Below are 12020 nucleotides of genomic sequence, written 5' to 3' on the forward strand. Positions count from 1 at the left end.
ACTGCGTCCAGCTCTGGAGCCCTCAGCATTGGAAAGACACTGACCTGTTGGAGCGGGTCCAGAAGAGGGCCCCGAAAATGACCAGGGGGATGGAACACCTCTCCTGTGAAGAAAGGCTGAGAGAGTTGGGGTTGTTCAGCCTGGAGAAGAGAAGGCTTCGGGGAGACCTTATTGCAGCCTATCCGTACTTAAAGGGGGTTTATAAGAAAGATGGCGGCAAACTTTTTAGCAGGGCCTGTTGCAACAGGACAAGGGGGAATGGCTTTAAACTAAAGGGGGGTAGACTTAGGCTAGATATAAGGAAGAAATTTTTATGCTGAGGGTGGTGAAGCACTGGCACAGGTTGCCCAGAGAGGTGGTGGATGCCCCATCCCTGGAAACATTCCAGGTCAGGTTGGACGGGGCTCTGAGCAACCTGATCTAGTTGAAGATGTCCCTGCCCATGGCAGGGGGGCTGGACTAGATGACCTTTAAAGGTCCCTTCCAACCCAAACTATTCTATGATTCTATGATCTATTGTCAGTGATCTGAGCAAAACATTCTTTGGGTAAAATCCAGTCCTACAGCAGTCAGACACTTGATGACAGTTGCCATCAACCTGAAATTGTCCAATGGGGTTTTAAGTTTTGTTCGCTGGCTTTATAGGAGAAGAAAGGACGAGTCATGGACACACCAATTTCTTTTGACTCCTGAGCTTGGGAGCTGACTCTCCCAGGTTCATGATGACACGGCTTCAGTGGCTGCATCTTTTGTCCCCTTCAGGCTCTAAATGCTCATTTCTCTCCACTGTGGGGAAGGACGCTGCTGGCAAGAATAGTTCTTCACACTTTTGCCCAAACCTACTTGAGCCCAGCAACTGCGTTTCCCCAAAACGGGCTTTCGCTTCCGGCAAATATGACTCAGCTCCCCTCCAATAAATGATCTTACTCTTTACAGCTTCAAGGCAAAACTGCCTGATAAGCAGGAAAACCCACTGGGTTCAATGTGGCACAAGTCACCATGGGCTAGGTGAGCTACCACGCAAAGAGCCACCACGCATGTAACCGCTTCTTTCCTTACAAACTTGTGGGAAAATGAACCCAGAATAAGTGTTTGGTTAATAACTGGTATCTATTACCACTTGGGTGCCAACAGTGGTACAGCAAGGTTCAGTGGGCATCTGGGGCAAAAATCCCTCCCTCCGATCTTTCAAAATAATCTGAATTTGAAAAAATAATTGTGTCACAGCAATACAGCAAAGGACACACAATTAACGTCAGCATCTACCCCAATGGCAAGAAGTCCAAGTGGAAAAGGATACACTTTCAAACATGACAAGCTCACTTAGTCTTGTCCCCTTTCCAAGGAACAGCGTGGCACCCTAGAAGAGCAGTAGAGGAGGGGGTCCAGGTGATGCAGGAATCTTTTTTTCCACATGCAGAAAGTTTTATGCAATCTCAATTTCATGATTCATTATTTATGAAGTCAAAATTTCTGGTGATAAACAATGCAATAGCACAGTAGCACGTTTATTTGAGTTAGAAATGAGAAATGCGCAATACCTTATCATGAGGAACTAGTTCTGGTTGAACTATTCGCAGCGGAGAATCAATTTGTTGGATTTAGTCCTTTTGCCTGCTTCTGAATTGTCCTGAAACAGATCACAATTTCCATTAATATGTCCACAGCTCAAAATTATCTGACAAGCAATGCAAACATATTCCAGACTGAATTGCTGGTAAGCTGCTCACTGTGATTACTGCTTAGAGTATTTGATACTAAAAATTGAGCTGTTTTTAACTTGGGCCCATAGCTCACCTGATTTGTCAGTTCCCCAACTGGATAAGCACAGCTTTTTCAAGTACAGATATTTACAACAAGAGTTAATTGCTAGGACTTTCTCCTCTGTCCTTTGTTTGTCGCTATCTGCTCGACTTTCTAGACTATAATCTCCAGAGGCATAATTTCACAGCCTCTCACAACAAAACACCGTCCTCGGTCAGGGCCATCGGGCCAGCCTGGGATATTGGCTAGTGATATGACTCTGAGGGGAAAAAAATACCCACAAAACAACTACCTCCTTTGTGCTTTTGTTTTGCTACAAAGCCAACACCACGTAGAGCTGATGTGAAGTTTACATAATTAATGCTACATCTTTGAGATCTGTGGATGAAAGATCCACCATGTCATGTGTTTCGTTAACGGTCTGAGAGCTGGAGCAAAGTAAGGCAGAAAATTTTTACTGTCATGTTTGCTGCATGATTAGAAATGGTCAGCCAACCGGCGGTGTGGCTCTCGCCACAACAGAATGACCTCCCAGTATTTTGCCACTCATCTGTCTGCAGTGGCTGCAGTGTTATAGATGGATCTATCCAAGCTAGGTAGCTGCGATGCCGACAGCAGCTCAGCCACGTGTTGCAGCAAGGACCTCCAAGAAGGCTCCAAAACCCACCGGTGAGTCAGGGACAATTTGGGATATAGCCCACCACCAGCCTCTAGTTACTGCCGTAATCAAGGCAACTGCACTGGCGCAAATTAGCCAGCTGAGGTGCCGGACCTGGTAGCACAGCAGTGACTGCAATATCAAAATCTCTTGCTATGGGAAGCTGGGAAAAACAGAGACAGGAACAGGCACGGACACTTCCCCAGCCTCCCCCAGCTGCTCCCGCCATCCAAGGGAGCTCGTCCACGCCACAGCCCGCACATCCGCCCAAAGTCTTTTTACACCACAGCTACTGAGCATTAGAGTAACTGCTGACGGAAATGAGCTTAAATAATGCTCTCCAACAATATCATTTTGATCATCTGTGGACTCAGGAAAAATTTCTACGCTGGCTTACACAGGTTGCAGTTTTATTTGCAGCTCTGTAAGCTTTGGATTATTATATTGAAAGGAAGGCGGCTGCATATAAAGCCAGCTCTGCAAAGCACTGCAAACAGGACAGGCTTTCATTTCGGGAGAGATATGGCTAAAATACAGCCACCACAGAAACAATCTGGGAATCCGTCACACATGCATAAACTTCTCTTCCAGTAAATGTTACTAATTTCCTCACAGATCCCCCACCGATGTTTTCAACTGAGGTAAATAAAAGAGAGCCAAGTATCTAGATTTTTTTTTTGCCTCCTCAACACTTAAATCTATTTTATTAATTTATCATATGCAGATTAGCTATTATTATGCAAGTACTTCCATGGCAGATAAGCAAATCTAGGCCCCTGTGAGAAGCGAGCCCTTTCCATTTCAAGAAGTCATCTGTCTGCTAATCCATTTTACAGCGTGCAATCTTTACTGGTTGCTTTTGCCTTTCACGGGTTTCCCCTGTTTTACACAGAAGAATGTGTTACGGGGAAGCATGTTCGTTCATAGCCCACAGCGTTACCTGGGCCTACAGCAGGCCTTCACAGCAGAAGAGGAAGTTTTTTTCTTAGTATTACCACAAGAAAAGTCTACGTTCTCTAAAACAGCATGAATAGGAAGGCTTTTCCCCTATATAATGTGAGCGATACCAAATTCTGTCCTTCTGCGGGTGCAGTGATGTGAAAAATAGAAAACCTGTACCGCCTGACCCCATGGGTCTGCTTTACATCTGGAGAACTGAACGCAAATAAGGCACGCCTGGAAATGAAAGTGCGTGCCATTTGGGAGAAAAAAAAAGAAGACACCTTTTTTTACATTTGTTATTGCTCCTATTTTGATTTTTTAAATAAATTCTTCAGTCGGAGCATGGGAAACAAAGAATGGCTGTGCAAAAGGCCAGCATCTCCCTGCCCCTTGATGAGGTGCGGAGGATGGGGGAACACAAAGCAGGATGCAGGGCACCTGCAATTCCCCCGGGGAGGGCGAGAGCACAAGCACGCTGCTGGCACCGGCCGGGTACCCAGTGCCCCGCAAAGGGGTTTGGACCCGCTGCAGGTGAAAGGAGAGGGATTTTCCGGTGGGCACTGGGTACCACTTTGGGAAAACCCAGCAGCCCACGCTGACTTTATGCCCATCTCTCAAAAAAGAGCTGAGCTGAGACCTGCATAGCACGGGCACAGTGGTACCGTCCTCCTTCAGAGCAACCTGCTTCCCACAGAGCTCTGCTAAGTCCTCCCTCACCAAGTTATGGATGGAAGAAACAGCAGCTGCTCCAGCGCTTGGTGCACGCCACAGTTTAATCAGACTCTGCCTCCAAATATTAACGGCATAAATAGACTTATGGACTACGAAGTACTTCAAGAGGTCATCCAGCCCATTTCCTTGATTTAAGGCTGGATTAGTTACAGTATATCATTCCTGCCAAAGCTAGATCTAATCTGCTCTTCAAGATCCTCGGCAATGGAGATTTGACAGCCTCCGCAGCCTGCTGCCTCACCATCATTACCATTACAAAGTCTCTCCTTGACGCCTAACTCGATTCTTCCTTGCAGCGATTGAAGACCAGTGCTCCTCTCCTACCCACCAGAGATGGAGGAGATTATTCCCAGCTCCCTTGCAGTGGCCTTTCATCTCTGCCAAGACTGGCTTCACACCTCCTCTCAGTCCTCACCTCTCCGGGCTAAACGCAAATTCAGTCCTTTCTTGGTGGCGCATTTCCTTCTCATCTCACTCCATACAGGTATGTGCAAGCAAACAAGATCAGTATGGTTACAGAAATTAGGGAGAAGGCTTGTGCCTAAGTGAAACCACCCAAGAGAAACTCTAATGTGCTATCTGGCATTTACACAGAAAGTTGTGCAACTATTTACCAAGCACTCAGTAAACACGGTTTTTAACCATGGCAACCTCTATATCATGCAGCCCACATTTGTAGACAGCTGTTTCAAATAAACAGGCAACAGACCTAAAATAGCATCATACTACTGCCTTAATTATTAGCCCATTGATCTTGTATCATGTAAGTACGAGCCTTAGAGAGCACTTTTGGAGGAAAGAAACATGAATCTTAAACAGCCCAGATAAAAAAGGGCACCGTACACATATCAGGCTAGGAAAGGTATTGCAAAAATTGCTTCCTCGCTGAAAAAGAGTATCCCAGTTATCTAGAAAATATATATATCAACCCAAGTGCACAGAAAAACCAAAATGTGACTGATATGACAGAGAATGCCAGGTGCCACCTGCTGTTACAACCTGCTTTTGTTATTATATGTGTTGCCCATACGTACCAACACTGATGATAATTATAACATGCAAATGCTGCTTTAATATCCAGGTCCTCATTTTGGGGAGATAACCCCCAGATCTGCATATGGTTTCAACCCACAACTGGTAACATCTGCAAACTGGTGACTCAGTCAGGTGAGTGTCTAACTCAACGCGTGGCACTTGCACTCAGTAGGACAGGTATTAGCAGATACCAAACAGGGACGGTAACTCCAAAATCCACACTGAATACAAGTCTAAATATCCATAACCCACTGTCTACGCAAGCATCTCATGCATCCCTGTCTGGTTCAAAGTCCCGGCATTTGTTACAGCTGCCTGTCTTTAAATTTAACCTCCAGAAAGTCACCTTTTCATAGCTGCCACATTGGTGGTGCTGGTGACAAAGACGACTCTACCTATGGCAATATCAGCCTCTCAGCCCCCAAGTGCCACAATGCTGCCCTGCTTCAAATTTTTGGCACCCGCTCCTTCAGCCTTAAGGTTTACCTATCTCTGGGTTGGCAGTGCGTCTCAGTGGAGCCATCTGAGCGTGGAGTGGCTTTAAGGATGGTTTCCGAGCTTGTCCTAGCTTCTTGTTAAAAACCCAAGCCAGTGCTGCAGTATTGTCCGTGTTGTGGCTCATGGTTAGCCTATGTGGTACTGGTGGTGGGGTGACTCGGGTGGTTCACTAGTCACGAAGCCCTTCCTCGGTATCTTTATGCAGTAACTTAACAGGAGGAGCATTAAAAAGATGGGATGGGAGGTTGTTTTTCCAAAAGATGATTTGATCAAAGGTGATTTGGTGAGCAAGAAGAGAGGAGTGAGCAGGCACAGCAGGACGTGTGCTCCTCGCTGGCTGCGGAGAGCCTTGGCTGCTGACAGTAGGCTGCGCTCAGACCAAAATGCAGTTGCTGAAACTGGCAGGAAAAGAATTTTCGCAAACGACATCAAGGACTTAATTTTTGTTGAGATTAAGACACTCAAAATCCATCACAAGCACAAACTTAAAATCCATGGTTTTTTAAAAACCAAAAAGCTTTCTTTTTTTTCATAATTAATAAAACTTTCAGTAGAAATATACATGTAATCAATAGGCACACTTTACTAATTCAGATTAAACATGAACTACTCAATACGCGCTTGCAATATGCCAAATGACCTTCATGAAAAACTAAGTAGATTCTGCCCCAAAAATGACAGGAGCATGGGATTTCACTTTGCAATCAGTTAGTAGGGAAAAGCGTGGCTTTCTCCATAGCTCAGCCTGAACGTCACAAGAAGCCATGAAAGCACAATGGGTGCAAACGGTCCCCTCAATTTGCCAGCCCCCATCACGGCTGGGGGCATTTCTCAGTCCCCCCCAAGCCAAATGAGAAGAGGGACGGACACAAGGTGTCCCACGGAAAAGCAATATCCAGGCAGACCGGACCACCAGAGGCCAGAGCCGACACTCAGCGGCGGCAGGCACAAAGCTAGTGTGTTCACCTCAATTTGCATGGCGTGAGGGACCTGGCCTCCGTCCCAAAAGAAAGGCGATGCCGCAGGCTAGGATTACAGTCCTAGGACAAGAGGGAGGGCTGCACTGTTCCTCCGGCCTCCCTCACCACACTCCTAACATCCCTGGCTCCTTTAACCACCAGCAGAAATTGTGATGGCCTTGCAAAGAGGCGGTATTCACCTTGGACTCAGCACCAAAGCATCCTAAACAAGTTGGTCCTTACAGCGGTAAGCACCACTCAAAGAGCTAGCCACCAAATTCTTGATTATAAAACGTGTATTTGGCTGCTTCCTCTGTTTTTTTGGGGTGGTTTTCTTTTCCTCACACATGCATGCTTTCATGCAGTCCACCCTCAGTGTCTCCTATTGCAGTAGCTTGCTTAAATCTACTCCTGCAGAAACACAAGGCAAAGACAACTCACGGCCAATTGCTATCTGAGGTACCTTTCACTTTACCTCAATAAGTACTCCATACTTAACACTGTTCATACAGCAAGTCTCCTCTTGATTACCTTAAGGAAGAAAAAGAGCAAGAGAAGTAAAACACTAAGTTTCTGAATAGATTATGCAGAGAACAATGAAATAAACCCCAAAAAATCTAACTTTCTAGGTGCAAAAAGGTCCGGTGTGTGGAAATTGAGTGCTGAACTGTAAGATGACCTGAGCAAAGGGCCCCAAAGGAAGGGAGTGTTTGCAGGGCAGACACAGGCGGCACGCGGGCAGGGCGAAGCAGCAAGGCAGGCACACAGAGCTGTGCCTTTATACCACACCTCTGGTGGAAGAATTCCATTTTTTATTGTTGGCAGATCAGACTTTACCCTGTTTAGATCTAGTCAGAGAAAAACTCAGGCAAATATCACCCATAAAAAAGGTTCAAGTCAGCCTTTGCCTACCGCAGGCAGGTATGCACTAACGTAAATGCAGAAGGAGATCTGTCTCCCTCTGGACAAATGCAGATGATGGACGAAATATCACGAGTGGCAAATTGTTGCATGAGTGCAGAATGCATTTAATCCTTTCCACCCCACCCAAAAGCCATTATAAGATCTTTTACTTTTCCTAGATCCCTCCACTGACACACGCATGCAGATGGCATTTGGCCTTACATAAATAAAGTAGACCACCAGAGAGGAGTAGCTCCAGACCAAGGTGCCTGCACAGTTATAGCCTACCCGGAGCAGAGTCCCTGGGACCATATAGCCTCATAGCCCACCTGGGAGGCATCTCCTTTCCGTAGCAGCATACGTGAAATGCAGATGACACGTCTGAATTACATCACGGCCAGCCATGATGGTTTGGTCTCTTACAGTCCCAGTGACAGGCAAGTTATCTGTGCCTTCACACAATTACTCTTTTTACAGCTAAATTTAGGGCTTCACAATAATTTTACCACCTGCTTAAATCTTCTCCGCTCCATCTTTCCTCCCTGTCAACAAATAGAGTGTGCCTAGTTTTACTTTTTAAAAAGTTACCTTAAAAAAGCCAGCACAGTAATTCCCTTTGAACAGTGAGACCACGTGGACTCACGCCTGAGAGTCTGAACAGCAGCTGTTGCAGAAAATAACCTATTCATTAGGCTTCCAAGGACAGCCGATCAAATTACTCAATACAAATAATTTATCTGACAATTTTCTCTTTGCAGATCGTCTACACGCAGGCCACTTTTCACCGGTGCAAAACTATTTTTTTTTTTTTTTGCACAAAAATGTGTTAAAAGTTTTGCTGGTTCTCTCGGCGGTTGCTAGGAGCGTTCATTATTTGTGGGTCAGTATTTGTGCTGAGAGATTGGCACATGCTATTGTTTCCACACTCTGCTGAGATGACCTACACTGCGAAACAGGCTTGAATAAAATTGCTGAGGCTTTGTCTTTCCTTTGTAGGTAGCATACCGCGAGGTGGACGTGGAGAAGCTGGCCCAGGGAATGTTAAGATATTGCAAGCCTGTTTCTCCCCACCAATACGGGACAAGGTGGGGGAGAGCACTTGATGTTCTAAATGGATCCCAAATTTAAACCCGCCTGGGTTCTTTCCTCGGGCTGAGACAGAAAAACATATATCTAAAAGCTGGTATCTGTTGGCTGTTTAGCAAGTTTACATTCCATTTTCTCTTGTCATGCTGACACAAATTATTTGCTCTTGTGTCTGGATTGCTATTTGCAAAGGGTGTAGTGACTACCCTTAGCCTTTCTTATTTGATTAACTGTCTAAAAGCCATAGCTCTTTGGCAGCGGGTGGAAAGTTCCTTATCGAGTGGCCCAGAGCCTGTAAATAACAGAAATTTGCTTCTTCTGTGCATGGATGGGATCCACTGATCTCCCCCATTTCATGCCATGCTACTAAGCACGCTGGCGAGGGCCCAAGGGGGTTCCGTGCCAAGTCCTGGGGGCCATGAGCTCCCCATCCACGCAGGCCAGGGCTTAGCAGCTGGGCTAGCAGCGGCTCAGCACGCTCACCCACTGCCAAAAGCAGGCTCGGCCCCAGGAGCGGCAGCTCTGTCGCCCCTCAGCATATTAATGCAAAGGGATGTGAGCAGCCACAGGATGATGATGCCACACGTTTGATGATGCCAATTAATTTGCACCGCAGCAAGACCCAGGCGCCTTGGCCACAGACCCGCTCCTCACCGCTGAGTGTGGAGCAAGGTCTCTGGGCCAGCAGGTGCCTCAGCCCCCACAGTGCCACCCTCCTGCACGGGACCCCTGGTTACGGCCCTCAGCTGTCTTTAAAAAGAAAAAATTTCCCTCCATGTGATGCAGCCTGCGTGTCAGCCTGTGGCGCGATGATTGATGACACAGCTGCTTCTGCAGCCCCTGTAGGAGATCTCTAATTTAATTAATGGCTTTCGGCATGTGTGTAACATAACTCCTGCAGCACCTCCACGGCCCGGGGGAGCGCGGGGACTGCGGGGCGGCTGCTCCCGGCACAGGCAGGGAAAGTGGAGGGTGGGAAGACAGATGCGCGTACACAAGGGCCAGATGCGATCGTGCACCTCACAGGTTTGCATTAACCTTCACGTAGGCAGGGGCACGTGGAGCTTTTGTTTGGCGAGCTTCTCTCATCAGGCCAACAGCAGCAGCCTCCCAAGCTGCCATGCATCTGCTGCCTGTCTGCCATGTCCTCAGGAAAGCTGCAAGAAGGTGGGCACCACCCCGTGCGCCACCTGACATCTCACTCAGCTTTCTGCCTGCAATGCACGAGTGGAAACACCTGGACCCGGGAGCAGGGAGGGGTTTGGCAGGTGGGAAGGAGTCATTTGTTTTCCCCTTGGTTGGCAGCAAGGGGGAGATCTGAAAGGGTTAATGGTGTCTGTTCAGCCCAGACGTAAAAAAAGAAAAAAAAACCCAAAACCTATCCTAAGCTTTCCTGAAATCTGGAGAACTCAGAAGAATGTGGCAAAAATATTTCCCAGTTGCGCAATACTGCAGGGTGGCTTTTCTCTCGTACCATGGTGCCTTTGGTCCTTGTCAGGAGTAGGGGATGTGGGGCCAGACTATTGAACAAGAAACTAGCTTAGAGAAAAGCTGGTAAACACGACCCCCCCCCCCAAAAAAAAAAAAAATCCATCCAAGTTCAGAGACTGAACCTGCACCCAGACTTCCCACACCTAACTCAGTCATGCCTAAAGAGAAAGAGAATTGCCAAAATACCAAATAAATTAGAATCAGTTTGGGGGAACAGCTGCCTTGGGAGGGGGAGTTGGGGGAGTTGCCTGCAGGTCCCAGCTTACTGAAATGGAGGGTTTCCCCTGTCTTCCCCACCATGGAGGAAGGCTCCAGAGTAACCCCTGAGCTCGGTAACATCTCCACTCCTCGACAAAATACAAAGCTCAGCTTTTAGGAGAAAAGCTGTTCTCTTCCAGACCGGGAGTTCTCAGTCCAAGAGCGAGCCAACAATAGAGACACTAGCATGTTTTTGGTTTGCTATTGAAAAGAAAAAGAACAAGGGCAAAGGGAAAAACTCAGAGAACTTCGTTCAACTCCTAAAATGGTCCTTAGCTGAATGGCTCTGGGATAAAGGGTAAGCATTTTATTTTCTTCAGCATGCCTGCAGCATTTGTCCATCATTCTCTTTGAGATGTGCCAGTCTCATTCAACTCCAATATTTACTGGTAAAAATATTCCTCTATCTTGTTTTCCTGGAATATTTCACCCTGCCACTGCAGTCAGGCGTTTCTGAAGAGTATTTGCTTCTGCTCACCAGCCTCTTCAACTTTGGACCAGGTTTTAAAAATAGTAAGCTTCTATTTTTTTTTTCCTCCTTTTTTTTTCCTTCCCTTGCTGTTTCCTTTTCATTACCAAGGTACAGCTAGAGAGAAGGAGAGAGGCAGAGATTCCGCTTTGTTTTGGACTTTCAGTTGGACCAAAGACTTGTGCTTCAGAAAAGCTATGCTGCTCTCCCAAAGGCCATCCTTCACTTCTGTTATGCCTCATTGCCTCGCCTCCCTACATGAGAGAAAACCCCCAACAATATCGTCTCCCTCAAGCGCTAAGAAAACAGGTAATGATGCATGGATGTGCAATGAAATTTCAGAAATGTGCACTGACTTTTAGAAATATGCCAACTGTCAAATAAAAAATAAAATAAAAAATCAGGCGTAGCCAATATTTAAACTGTGAAGTCCTCAATAGCACCGACTCTGAACTGCAGCCTCTGTTACAGCGCAGCAACTTGCCCAACACCTTTTGTTTAAGATTTACCCCCAAAATGTGATGTGATGCTTGACCCAAAAGATGGTTTGCTTGTAATTATTAGTCTGCCACCAGCCTGCTGCTGATCCACCGCCAGCAGCCTTTGAATGTGTCGTGTATAAGGTTTTTATAGGTTTTCCTGTTTGAAAAGCCTTATAAAAAGAAAACTTTGGTTGTATAATGACCTGGCCATAGGTACAGAGATATCCATCATGAAGGACTCTCTATTTTGTTCTTACATGAAGGCAAAGTGATGGCGAGACCTTCCGAGCTAGGTACAGGAGCTGAGCTGTAGATGTAAATACGTAGACAAGTCAATAGAAATATGTGTAAACTGTCTTGAGGCATACCGTTTTTCATTTTCCTATAGATACATGTATTTATGGCTGTACCATATGCTGCATACCCAAAGATTTACTATCAAGTGGATGCGCAAACCGAGATTGCTGCACACCATCTCTAGTGGGCGTATATATACATATATATGTAAGCTCATGAATGAAAAGATGTATTTTATTTTTGCTTAAGAGCCCTTTTCTGACATACCCTACAAGTAACTGCAGGAAGTAAGTATCTACGCGAGAGCGCGTGTGTGTATAAGCCCGCAGGTGTGCGCGCATTCCCGCTTGCACACACACCCGCGTGCGTACGCGGCTGTCAGAGCAGGGTAGCGGACAAGACACAAATGCACGTTACCTGCCTTGCAGCATGCGCGCGCCCGGGAA

This window comes from Pygoscelis adeliae, unplaced genomic scaffold (genome assembly GCF_000699105.1).
Source record: "Pygoscelis adeliae isolate BGI_AS28 unplaced genomic scaffold, ASM69910v1 Scaffold87, whole genome shotgun sequence".
NCBI lineage: Eukaryota > Metazoa > Chordata > Aves > Sphenisciformes > Spheniscidae > Pygoscelis > Pygoscelis adeliae.